We start from the raw sequence: 12288 nt of genomic DNA, 5'->3' as shown, positions 1-12288 counted from the left end.
GAAGTTGTGTGTGATTCTCAGCCTTCCAGAGTGCTGGGATTACAAGTGTGTGCCACCACAGCCAGCTTAATTTTCCCATTTTACAGATGACAAAATTGAACCTCAGAGAGGTAAGTGACTTTTTCCGGATATACATCTTGGGATGGGGAAAGGTAGATGTGTCTTTGGCTTCAAAACCTGGCTATTTCCCACCCATCCAGTGAAAAAGGTGCCCTGACTGGGAGAAGGGGGGAGGAACAAGACTCCCTGTCAGAGTAGATGATTTACAGATATCCTTATTTGGTTCTGGTCCCATTCTATCCACTTTTATTCTTCATTTAAAAAATTATCATGGGCTGGAGATGTAGCACCAAAAAATTGTGTTCAAATGTACACAACATAAAATTTTCCATTTTAACCACTTTTGAGTGTATAGTGCAGTGGCATTAAGTACATTCATATTGGTGTTCAGCCATCATTCTCCATCTCTGGAACTTTTTGATCATTCTCAAACTGAAACCCTGCTCCCATTAAACAGTAAATTCCTATTTCTCCTCAGCCTCTCGTAACTACTATTCTATTTCCTGTCTCTATGATTTCAACTATTTCTAGTTATTTTGTGTAAGTGGAAACAAATAGTATATTTCCTTTTGTGACTGACTTACTTCATTTAGCTCGTGTTTGCTTTCTGTCACTATAACAAAACCTGTGACCATCAGCTTACAAAAAGAAAAGGTTTATTTTGGCTCTTGCTTTAGAGGTTGGCCCTATTGCTTTGAGCTTGTGGTAGCACAGCATGACAGGAGCGTGCGGCAGAGCAAAACTCCTTTCCTCATGGCACAGAAGCAGAAGAGAGGAAAAGGAAGTATCTGGAGTCCTACTGTCTTCTTCAAAGTCATATTCCCCAGTGACCTAAAACCCTCTACCAGGCCCTACTCTTAAAGCAGCGGGCCCCAACTTTTTTGGCACCAAGGATGTGTTTCTATGGGCAGGGGATATATATATGTATATATTTTCGTACTGGGAATTGAACTTGGGTCCTTACGCTTGCACAGCAGGTGGAGAAACCACTGAGCTAAATCCCTGGCCCAGGGGATTTTTTTAACGTTTCCCTTTTTAATAGTATATGTTTGGGATACATAATAATTACATTCCCCAGCACTAGTGTCATCACCTCAGCTCTACCTCAGATCATCAGACATTAGATTCTCAAAAGGAATCTGCAATCTAGATCCCTCACATGCTTATTCCTAAGAGAATCTCACCACACTGATCTGACAGGAGGTGGAGCTCAGGTGGTAATGAGAGCCATGGGGGATGCCTGTCAGATCCAGCTTCCTAGGTCTGCTCTCATCCCCTTCTGTGCAGCCTGCTTGTCAGCAGGTCACATACTGGTACCTGTCTGTTTCTTGGGGTTTGGGAACCCCTGTCTTAGTTCTACTACCTCCCAACAGTATCCTGCTGAGGACCAGGCCTTTGAGGGATACTTATCCAGACCACAGCAGCATAATATTTTGCTTTGGTCTGAGGGTTTATGTTCCCCCCATATGGGTTGAACTCCTGGCCTCCAGGGTGATGGAATTAGGATTGGAGCCTCTTACTGGTGGTTAGGCCCTGAGGGGAGAATCCTTATCACTGAGTTTCCTACCTTTGTAAAAGAGACTCCAGAGAGCTACCTAGACCCTTCAGCTCTGTGAGGACACAGTGAGAGAGCCACCAGTCCATCTAGCAGGAAACAGGCTCTCACCAGGCCATGAATTTTCTGTGACCTTTATCTTGGACTTCTCAGCCTCCAGAACTGAGAGAAATGAATTTCTGTTCATAAGCTACCTAGTCTATTTTTAATTTCCTGAGAAACCACCATTCTGTTTTCCACAGTGGCTCTACCATTTTGTATTCAAGCAAAGGCACAGAGGTTCCAGTTTCTTCACCTCCTTAGCATCTGTTATTCTCAAACACTTCTGCTTTGGCTGGCCGAAAGTGCAGGCCTTGGCAGATTGATGTTTTGTGGTGGAAGACCACAAAACAACAAAACAAAACAAAGCAAGACTTTCTGTTATTGTGAGTCTCAGCAAAGCAAAGATGGGAAGACGTGGGGGTAATATCAAGAGATAAAATGAGTGGTTTTTCTTTTTTTTTTTGTCCCCTTGGTCCCGTAGAGCTTCCTGGGCCAAGGCAAAAGTACCTCAGCTGGGGAAGGTTGTTGCTCTCTAATGAGATGGGAGCACACGCCAAGGACTTTCCTAACTTGGGTTCTAGTTACAACCCAGGAAGTTCTCTCCAGTTTTGGACGCGAGGCAGGATTGTCTGCCGGGAGGGGAAGAGCTGAAGCTGTCCCAGTTTTCAGCCAGCCAGCTGCTGTACCCCCCGCAGGGTGCGCGCCTCTGCGTGTGCCTGGGGGTGGAAGCTGGGAGCAGGTCCAGCCTCCCTGAGCTCCACCCGAACAGACCAGCCAACTATTCCTTTGGATCTTGGATTTTCTTAACGGATTAAACTTGGCATTCCCTCCTTCCCCCATCCAAACGGAACTAAAAGTATGGTCTCAGGGGCTCTGGGAAGTCTCCGCCTCTCCTCCGAGAGGGGTGGGACGGCTGTCCCGGGAGGCGAGGCCCCCGAGGCACCAGAAACCCCAGGCCCCGGGCTGCGGGGAGGTGCGCTCGGCGCGGGCTCTGACCCCCGCGCCCTCTGGGGAGCATCCGTGGGCGGGCGAGATTCTGCAAACGGCCTCCGGGCTGTGTGGGCGACGTAGTGAGTCTGGAGGCGGGCGGACCAGGCGAGAGGGGGAGCCTTCTCCACGAGCCCTCCTGTCACTGGCCCCAGTTCCGGGTGACCCCATGGTGAGCCTGGCTGCTTAGGAAAACTACGCTAGGAATTCAGCTTGGGAGGGAGCGGGAGGCAGCGTCGGTGCTCTGGGCGCGATCTGGGCCCTGAGCGAGGGGAGGTTAAACATTAGCGGCTCTATACCCGCGGAGACCGCGCGGCCCGGGCGGCTCTGCCTCCAGACGCGCTGCAGTGCGCCTGGCTCACTTTGAGGCGCCCGGTGGGCAGGTCGCGCGGAGCCATGCAGGCCCCGAGCGGGATGACTGATCCCCCAAGACTGCTTTCCCAGGCAGGATGGCCTTGGGTTTTACTTTTCGAAAAAAGTGATTTAGAGGGCTTAGTGGTCTGAATTCTGTAGGCAAAAGACGAGCTTTTTTTTTTTGGTACCGGGGATCGAACTCGGGCCCTTGCAAAGACAAGCTTTTAATAGTATTACTTTTCAACAAACCTGTTGACATCTCTGGTTTCTCTGCGAGCCACTCCAGAGCTTGAGTTCAGCAAGAGGCACCGATAGTATTTTCGATTTGAGGTGACCATAGCCAAAAGTCCACAGAAGACTTGCTGAGGACAGGGCAAGGGCCTAGGAGGCAGGAAGATACTCCTTGCCTGTCTCTTGGAAGTCCGTTTCTAACAGGAATTTGGAGAGGCCTGGAGAGTGGACGTTGCTCAGATCTCCCTTCTCACGTGTTGTCCGAAGACACAGTAAGTGGACTTTCTTTGGTCATGGTCCCTGACACCTCCCCCATCCCTGCCGGAACTGAGGCCTGGCCTCTGAGAACCAGGCTGCTGAGAAAAGGCTGGCCCTCGGGTCAGCTATCTGTCTGTCTCTCAGCACCAGGAGCTTGGTACATCTTCATCTGGAAATATTTTGGGATACCATGTGAATGGATAAATGGTCCCATAAAGTTGTTTATCTCACGTTGGAGACAGAAACTGTGCTGCACACCTGTAGGTTCCAACATGGAGCTGAAATTTAGTCAAAAGATTTATAGCTCAACTCAGACTAGAGCAGGGAAGGGGAGATAATGTGGTGGGGTGTTGTTCTAAATCTCCTTGTGGACCCTTTGCAGGCAGGGTGGGTCCTGGCCAGCAAGGCGCACCAACTGCAGTGCCACTTCTCATGCAGCCTGGCAACTCCAGTCAGGGCTCTGGCCTAGGCCTGAAGATGGAGAAGCTCTACCAAGAAGCAATGATTCCTTCATGGAAAAGAAACATTAATATTTCTATGACAGTTTTCTTTTAGATGAGAAAGAAGTGTGTTGTTTGTTTTTGACAGTTCTGCTGCTGGGAAGATAAATCATGTTAGTATCCAAAAATCTTCTCTGAAATATTCCCAAGGCCATCAGTCAGATCCTCATTGCAAAGAAGATCCTTTTCTGGAAAAACTTACAACAGGCTTTTGACAAAAATGTGGACACTCGTTTAGAATGATCTCCTTGGGTCTGGGAATGCAGCTCAGTGGTAGAGCTCATGCTTAATATGGGCAAGGCTCTGGGTTTGATCTCCAGCACCACACACTCAGAAATAAACAAAAATGAAAGTATCTCCTTAAACTTGCTGGGAATTGGAGGCCAGCTGCAAGGGAAAGCTCTGTGCCTGATGAAGTAGGTCTCTCTCGATACTTGTAGGTTCTGAGAATGGGTGTAACCCTGTGAGAGAAAGGGAAGAATAGAAAGGGGGAGGGACTCCTTTCTTTGGAAAATAACAGAATCCAAGATCAAGTCCAAGGGCTGTAACAGTACTGCTCCAGGAGAGTCCCTGGGTCCCTCTCATCTCCATTGGGGGTTCCAGTGCTCCCTTGCCTATGATGTGTATGTAGCACGTTTGCAAACTGTGGGAAGGTTTCCTTGGTAGCCACAACAGTTAGCACTAATGACATGCCTGAGTTCCCTGGGGCAGGCACTGTGAAGTAAGCTTGGAAACCAGGGCAGGTTGGTAAATGATTGGCAGCCACATAGGAGCTTGGCACCTCCAAGTTCACCTCTTGGGTACATTCTTTTTTTGTTTGTTTGTTTGTTTTATTAAATTCTTTTATTGGTACATTTTAGGTATGCAACACAGTTACATTTCTCATTGGGAATTGTACCTTTACATAATGCATCTTGGTTCTTATTTATTCCCCATTCCTAGCCCTCCCTTCACACCCTCCACCCTTCCCTATTTACAAAGACTTTATTTCCATTTCTCATCATTTTTCCTTTCCCTTCTTTCCTTTCCCCTGCCCCTCCCACTACCCCTACCCCTTTAGACCTTTTCTTCCTATTTTGCATTATCGATTATTCATTCTAATCCTTGGTACATTTTAGGTATACAATATAATGACATTCATCATTGGAAATTTGCACTTTTACATAGTCTCTCTTGGTTCTTATTTTTCACCCTTGCCCAGCCCTCCTTTCAACCCCTCCATTCCTCCCTATTTACAAAGATTTTGTTCCTATTTTTCCATTTTCTCATATTAATCCCATTCCCTTCTATCCTTTCCTCTAGCCCTCGCACTTCCTTCCCCTTTGCCCCTTTTCTTCCTATTTCACATTACCTATTATACATTTTAGTCCTTATTTACACTTTCAGTTTCTCACACCAGAGAAACTATTCAGTATATTGAGAAAGAGAAGAGACACTAAGGTGTTGTTGTTGTCTAGTTGTCAATTTAAATTTAAAAAGTCAGGTATTGGGTTAATCTTATATAAGTTGTCTTTGACAGATTTTAGGGGGGCAGGTTTCAGGAGAACCATAAAGTCTCTAGGAACTGTTTCACAGTGGGATAGCTACATTGTGAGGTGCTGAACATCTTTTAGTGAGGATGTGCATAGCAAGGGCAGTAGATGTTTCTCTTTTTATATTGTAGGATTGCTACAGGCAGAAGTCAATTTTTCAGCAATGAAGTAAGTTTGAAATGCCAGTACTAATATTCTTTTGGGTAACTAATTTGTGATACTGGACTAGGACTGGGAAGTTTCCTGGGTCCCCATTAAAACATGTAGAGGCAGGTAACACAGCTTCAGATTTCCTAATGATAGTGAGTCATCTTTACTTTGTGTCTCTATTCCCAGATGTAGGACAAGCAATCTGTTGATTATTCATTCTGGAGAAAGTGTGTGTTCTTGCCTCTGGGGTATGTGGTTTCCAGGTAACCTGCAATGCTCTAATTGGCTTTATCTTCTGCCTGTCATAACCAGGAAGCAAGCTGTGGAAATGAGTTGTGGCCAGCCAAACCTTGCTGAAATTCTCCAGCACTAACCCTGTTGTGATTTGCTGTAAACTCTTCAGTCTTTTCACTAAGACATCTCAGGTACTGTTGTTTTTCAGAATGGTAAATAATTTGTATATCACCATCATCATCATCCACCATTATCACCACCACCCCATTGCCATAATTATTGGGAAATAGTTTTGCATAATCCAAAAGCTTTGGAGTCAGACCTTGGTTCAAATCTTTTTTTAAAAATTAATTTTATTGGGCTGGGGATTTAGCTCAGCAGTTCCGCCGCCTGTCCTGCAAGCGCAAGGACCCAAGTTCAATCCCCAGTACCAAAAAAAAAGAAAAAAAAATTAATTTTATTGGTACATTTAAGGTACACAATATAATGACATTCATTATTGGAAATTTGTACCTTTACGTAATCCATCTTGTTTCTTATTTTTTCCACATTCCCCTGCCCTCCCTTCAATCCCTCCACCCCTCCCTATTTTCAAAGACTTTGTTTCCATTTTTTCTTTTTCTCATATTAATTCCATTCCCTTCTTTCCTTTCCCCTACCCCTCCCACTTCCCCTTTCCCTTTGCCCCTTTTCTTCCTATTTCACATTATCTATTATACCTTTTAGTCCTTATTTACACTTTCAGTTTCTCACACCAGAGAAACTATTCGGTATTTACACATGTGTGTCCTCTTTATTGCACTTAAGAGTATTGCCTCAATGTGCATCCATCAAATCTTGGCTTCATTATTTACATAGTAACCAAGTGACTTGGGGCACATCCCTTAGCATCTTTGACCTTCAGTTTCTACATCTGTCAGATGAGGCAAATCATAACTCCTTACAAGGCTGTAAGTGGGCTAGAAATGGCATTTTTAAAGGTTGGTACAGTGCCTGACACATAGATGTTTGATAAATAGCTGCTACAATCATATCACCATCTTCAAATTTCCGCAGTTCTGCTTTACCTTAAAAAAAATTGGTGTATATTAGTTATACAGAATAGTGGGTTTCATTTTGGCACATTCATACATGCATGTCACTTAGTTTGATCACCAACCCCCATTACCTTAATCTTTTCCCAGATTTCCTTCCTCTTCTCTAATAGTCTCCCTTCTAGTCTTCTTTCATGTCATCTTCTTATTTTAAAAAAAAGTTTTCTAAGTTTCTCATGTGAGAGAAAACACATGATATCTGGCTTTCTGTGTCTGGCTCATTTCATCTAACATAATGGTCTATCCATCTTCCTGCAAATGATATGATTTCTTCGTTCTTTTTATGGCTGAATAATGTTCCATTTTGTGTATATGTATCACATTGTCTTTGTCTGTTCAGCTGCTGATGGATAACTAGGCTGTTTCCATAGCTTTCTGCTTTCCCTTTTAATCCCAGGACCCTAGGACTTGTGAGACTTACCCTTGGTGTACAGGAAGATCAGAGTGATATTTTTGGCATATAGGAAAACCTTGTGAACTGAGAGCTCTAATTCAGAATTCTATGTTGCTGGGAGTGGAGCTTCCAACATGTTTTTATGGAGTATGCTCAGAGTGTGAGTGGGAAAGGAAACAAGCTATAGCAGTGAGGCCATATCCTAACATTGTGGGCACTAGGGCATCTCACTGATTGTCTGAACCCACCCACCAGGACCTCTGTATGCTAAGCTTTCATCATATACAGTGGGATCAGTCTATGAATGCAGACAGCCAACAAACCAAGCATTTTACTGCATCTGAATATCATTTTTCTTCAAGGAGTTCAAATGAAGAACTCCTCGTTCCTTTTTTACTCTTTACCCTAATTCTTAGTGGCTCATAGCCTCATTCCTTTAAAACTCCAAGAAAATAGAATTTAGAGGTAGATATTCTAAGTTTTTGACACTTTTTCTCTGTTCAATAATAATCTGAGCTCTAGGAAATAGGCCAGGGACTGGGATACAACAGATATGAATAAGTTATGGTGTAACCTTGGGGAAACTCAGAGCTGGGGGAGTAGAAAGGAGGACAGACTCAGAAATGTGCTGGTAAACAAGGCATGGTAATCCCATCATTCAGGAGGCTGAGGCAGGAGGAATGCTGTGAGTTTGAGGCCAGCCTCAGGTAAACAGTGAGTTCAAGGCCATAACGAGACCCTAACAAAAAAAGAAATATAGAACTTCCTGATGGAATTGTTCTGAGATTGCACTAGTATTCTCTGGGAAGCACTGAAAAACAATATGAGTAAAATCAAAAACAGAGATATGTTAGCGTGGGCAGCCATAATTTGGTAAGTGGGAATGCAGTTAGCACGGTAGCTTGTAAAGAGTTAATAGAGATCTTTGAACATCACTTTTATTTTTTTCTTGGTACTGGGGATTGAACTTGGTTCTTTGTGCTTGCGAAGCAGGAAGTGGAACACTGAGCTAAATCCCTGGTCCCATCAGTTTTTTGTTTTTTGGTACTGGGGATTGACCTCAGGCCCTTGTGCTTTTGAGGCAGGCACGATGCCACTGAGCTAAATCACTGGCCCTTAACATCATTTTTAATGAATTTGCAACTAGCCTATGAGGAACACATAAAACTCAAGGATAGCTGCCTCTTTAAAACAAGGCATACACTCCCCACTTTGCTACAACCCCAAATACTCCCCGTCCCCAAATTTCCCACGCTATCCATTCTGAACCACTAAATGTGCATTTCTGAGTTCCCAGGTGATGCTACTGGTCCAGGGAATATACTTTTTTATTTTTTTTAATTTTTTTTTATTAAATTCTTTTATTGGTACATTGTAGGTATACAACACAATTACATTTCTCATTGGGAATTGTACCTTTACATAATGCATCTTGGTTCTTATTTTTTCCCCATTCCTAGCCCTCCCTTCACGCCCTCCACCCTTCCCTATTTACAAAGACTTTATTTCCATTTTTTCCATTTCTCATCATTTTTCTTTTCCCTTCTTTCCTTTCCCCTGCCCCTCCCACTACCCCTACCCTTTTGGACCTTTTCTTCCTATTTTACATTATCGATTATTCATTCTAATCGTTGGTACATTTTAGGTATACAATATAATGACATTCGTCGTTGGAAATTTGCACCTTTACATAGTCTCTCTTGGTTCTTATTTTTCACCCTTGCCCAGCCCTCCCTTCAACCCCACCATTCCTCCCTATTTACAAAGATTTTGTTCCTGTTTTTCCATTTTCTCACATTAATCCCATTCCCTTCTATCCTTTCCTCTAGCCCTCCCACTTCCTTCCCCTTTGCCCCTTTTCTTCCTATTTCACATTACCTATTATACATTTAGTCCTTATTTACACTTTCAGTTTCTCACACCAGAGAAACTATTCGGTATTTACATGTGTGTCCTATTTATTTCACCTAAGAGTATCGCCTCAATGTGCATCCACTTAGCTATAAATGTCTCTAATTTCTCATTTTTTATGGCTGAGTGGTACTCCATTTTATAAAAAAACCACATTTTCTTTATCCAGTCTCCAGTTGATGGGCATTTGGGCTGTGTCCAAGTTTTAGCTATTACAAACTGTGCTGCTATGAACATGGGCGCACATATATCACTGTGGTATGGTTCTTTTAATTCTTTGGGGAAGATCCCCAGCAGTGGAATAGTGGGGTCAAATGGGACTTTCAGTGCTAGTTCTTTGAGGTATGTCCATACTGATTTCCACAGTGCTTGCACCAGTCTACACTCCCACCAGCAGTGGAGCAGTGTTCTTCTTTCCCCACAGCCCCGCCAGCATTTGTTATTGGTTGATTTCATGATAGCAGCCATTCTTTCTGGAGTGAAGTGGAATCTCAGCATTGTTTTCATTTGCATCTCTCGAATGACCAGTGATGTTGAACATTTTTTCATGTATTTATTTGCTATTTCTACTTCTTTGTGTGAGAAATGTCTGTTTATTTCAGATGCCCATTTTTGGATTGGGTCTTTAAATTTGGGAGGTCTGATCTTTTTAAGTTCTTTATAGATTCGAGATAGTAGACCTTTGTCTGAGGAAGAGCAGGTGAAGATTTTTTCCCACATTGTGGGTTGTCTCTTCCCACTGCTGGTGGTTTCTCTTGCTGTGCAGAAGCCTTTTAATAAGAAGAGATCCCACTTGTTGATTGTTTGTGCTAGTTCATGGGCAACTGAGGTTTTGTTCATAAAATCTTTTCCTACACCGATGTCTTCAAGAGTTCTACCTAACCTCTGTTCCAACTGGTTCAGAGTTTCCATTTTAATATTTAGATCTTTAATCCATTTTGATTTTAGTTTAGTGCATGGTGAGAGATATAGGTCTAGTTTTAATCTTTGGCAAGTTGAAGCCCAATTTTTCCAGCACCATTTATTAAAGAGGCTATCTTTCCTCCAGTGAGGGTGTTTGGCTCCTTTATCGAAGATGAGACGGCTGAGTGTGTCTGGCGTTGTTTCTGCATCTTCTAATCTGTTCCACTGGTCCTCAGGTCTGTTTCTTTGCCAGTACCATGCTGTTTTTATCACAGTAGCTTTGTAGTAGAGTTTCAGGTTGGGGATTGTGATACCCCCTGCCATGTCTCTGTTACCTAGAATTGCTTTTGCTATTCTGGGTCTCTTCTTGTTCCAAGTGAATTTTTGGATTGTTTTCTCAAGGTCCATGAAGTATGCTGCTGGGATCTCAATTGGAATTGCATTAAATCTATATAGCAGTTTTGGAAGTATGGCCATTTTCACTATATTAATCCTTCCTACCCAGGAGCAGGAGATGTCTGTCCATTTTCTGATATCATCTTCAATCTCTGTTTTCAGAGTGCCATAGTTTTCAGAGAAGAGGTCTTTGATTTCTTTCGTTAGGATGATTCCTAGGTATTTCAGTTTTTTGGATGCTATTGTGAAAGGAATTCTTTGCCCTATTTCTCTCTCAGTGAGTCTGTCATTGGTGTAGAGGAAAGCTATTGATTTTTGTGTGTTGACCTTGTAACCAGCTACTTGACTGAATTTGATTATTAAGTCTAGAAGACTTTTTGTGGAGTTCTTGGGGTCTTCTATATCGAGTATCATGTCATCTGCAAATAATGACAATTTGACTTCTTCATTACCTATCTGTATTCTTTATTCTTTCTCTTGTCTAATTGCCGTGGCTAATGTTTCCAGAACTATATTGAAGAAGAGTGGTGATAATGGACATCCTTGTCTTGTTCCTGATTTGAGTATGAAGGATTTCAGTTTTTGACCATTTAGTATGATATTGGCTGTTGGTTTTTCATAGATGGCTTCTATCAGTTTGAGGTAGAGACCATCTGTTCCAATTTTTTGTAGGGTTTTTATCATGAATGTATGTTGGATTTTGTCAAATGCTTTTTCTGCGTCTATGGAGATAATCATATGGTTTTTGTCCTTGGCTCTATTGATATAGTGTGTTACATTGATTGATTTTCATATATTGAACCATCCCTGCATCCCTGGGATGAATCCCACTTGATCAGGGTGTATGATCTTCTTGATGATCTTCTGTATTCTGTTTGCCATTATCTTATTAAGGATTTTTGCATCTGTGTTCATTAGTGAGATTGGCCTATAGTTCTCCTTTGTGGTTGGGTCTTTCTCTGCTTTGGGGATCAAGGTGATGCTTGCTTCCAGGAATGAATTTGGGAGTATTGCTTCCCTTTCAATTTCACTGAAGAGTTTAAACAGTAGTGGCAGCAGTTCCTCTCTAAATGTCTTGTAGAATTCAGCAGTGAAGCCATCAGGGCCCGGGCTTTTCTTAGTTGATAAGTTTTTAATTACGTTTTCAATTTCATTGGTTGATATTGGGTTGTTCAGAATTTTTAGGTCTTCTTCGTTCAACTTTGGTAATTCATATGTATCTAGGAATCTGTCCATTTCTTCTGTGTTGTCCATCTTATTGGCGTATAGGTTCTGGAAGTAGGTATTGATGATCCTCTGGATTTCTGCTGGGTCTGTTGTAATTTCACCCTTTTCATTCCTAATTGCATGGATTTGGGCCTTTTCTTTCCTTATTCTGACAAGGTTGGCTAAAGGTTTGTCAATTTTGTTGATTCTTTTGAAGAACCAACTCTTGGCTTCATTGATTTTTTTGTATCGTTCTCTTAGTCTCCATTGCATTGATTTCTCCTCTGATCTTTATAATTTCCTCCCTTGTATGAGCTTTGGGGTTGTCCTGCTCTTCTTTTTCTAGAAGCTTGAGGTTCAGCATCAGGTTGTTTAATTGGGCTCATTCGTTTTCCTAATATGCATATTCACTGCTATGAATTTCCCTCTTAAGACTGCTTTCATTATGTCCCATAGATTCCGATACATTGTATTGTCATTG

General features: G+C 42.6%; 1 protein-coding gene across 5 annotated transcripts in view; it reads left to right on the top strand.

The window, feature by feature from the left end:
- The first annotated feature begins 2417 nt into the window (after positions 1–2417).
- Positions 2418–12288, top strand: part of Dzip1l (DAZ interacting zinc finger protein 1 like) — a 51359-nt gene continuing 41488 nt past the window's right edge. Inside the window, exons 1-3 of one of the 5 annotated variants that reach the window (XM_021247859.2) lie at positions 2418–2816; positions 3434–3501; positions 5982–6094. The gene's annotated coding sequence lies outside the window, so the exon portion shown is untranslated. Of the gene's footprint in view, positions 3502–5981; positions 6095–12288 lie in introns of all 5 variants that reach the window. The other 4 variants (XM_021247833.2, XM_013070811.3, XM_013070810.3 and 1 more) reach the window with 4 other exon arrangements.

This window comes from Heterocephalus glaber, unplaced genomic scaffold (assembly GCF_053883595.1).
Source record: "Heterocephalus glaber isolate CG9 unplaced genomic scaffold, H.glaber_assembly_v1.0 deba00001504, whole genome shotgun sequence".
NCBI lineage: Eukaryota > Metazoa > Chordata > Mammalia > Rodentia > Bathyergidae > Heterocephalus > Heterocephalus glaber.
The sequence above is the reverse complement of the archived record's forward strand: the minus strand, read 5'-3'. Positions and strand labels throughout refer to the sequence as shown.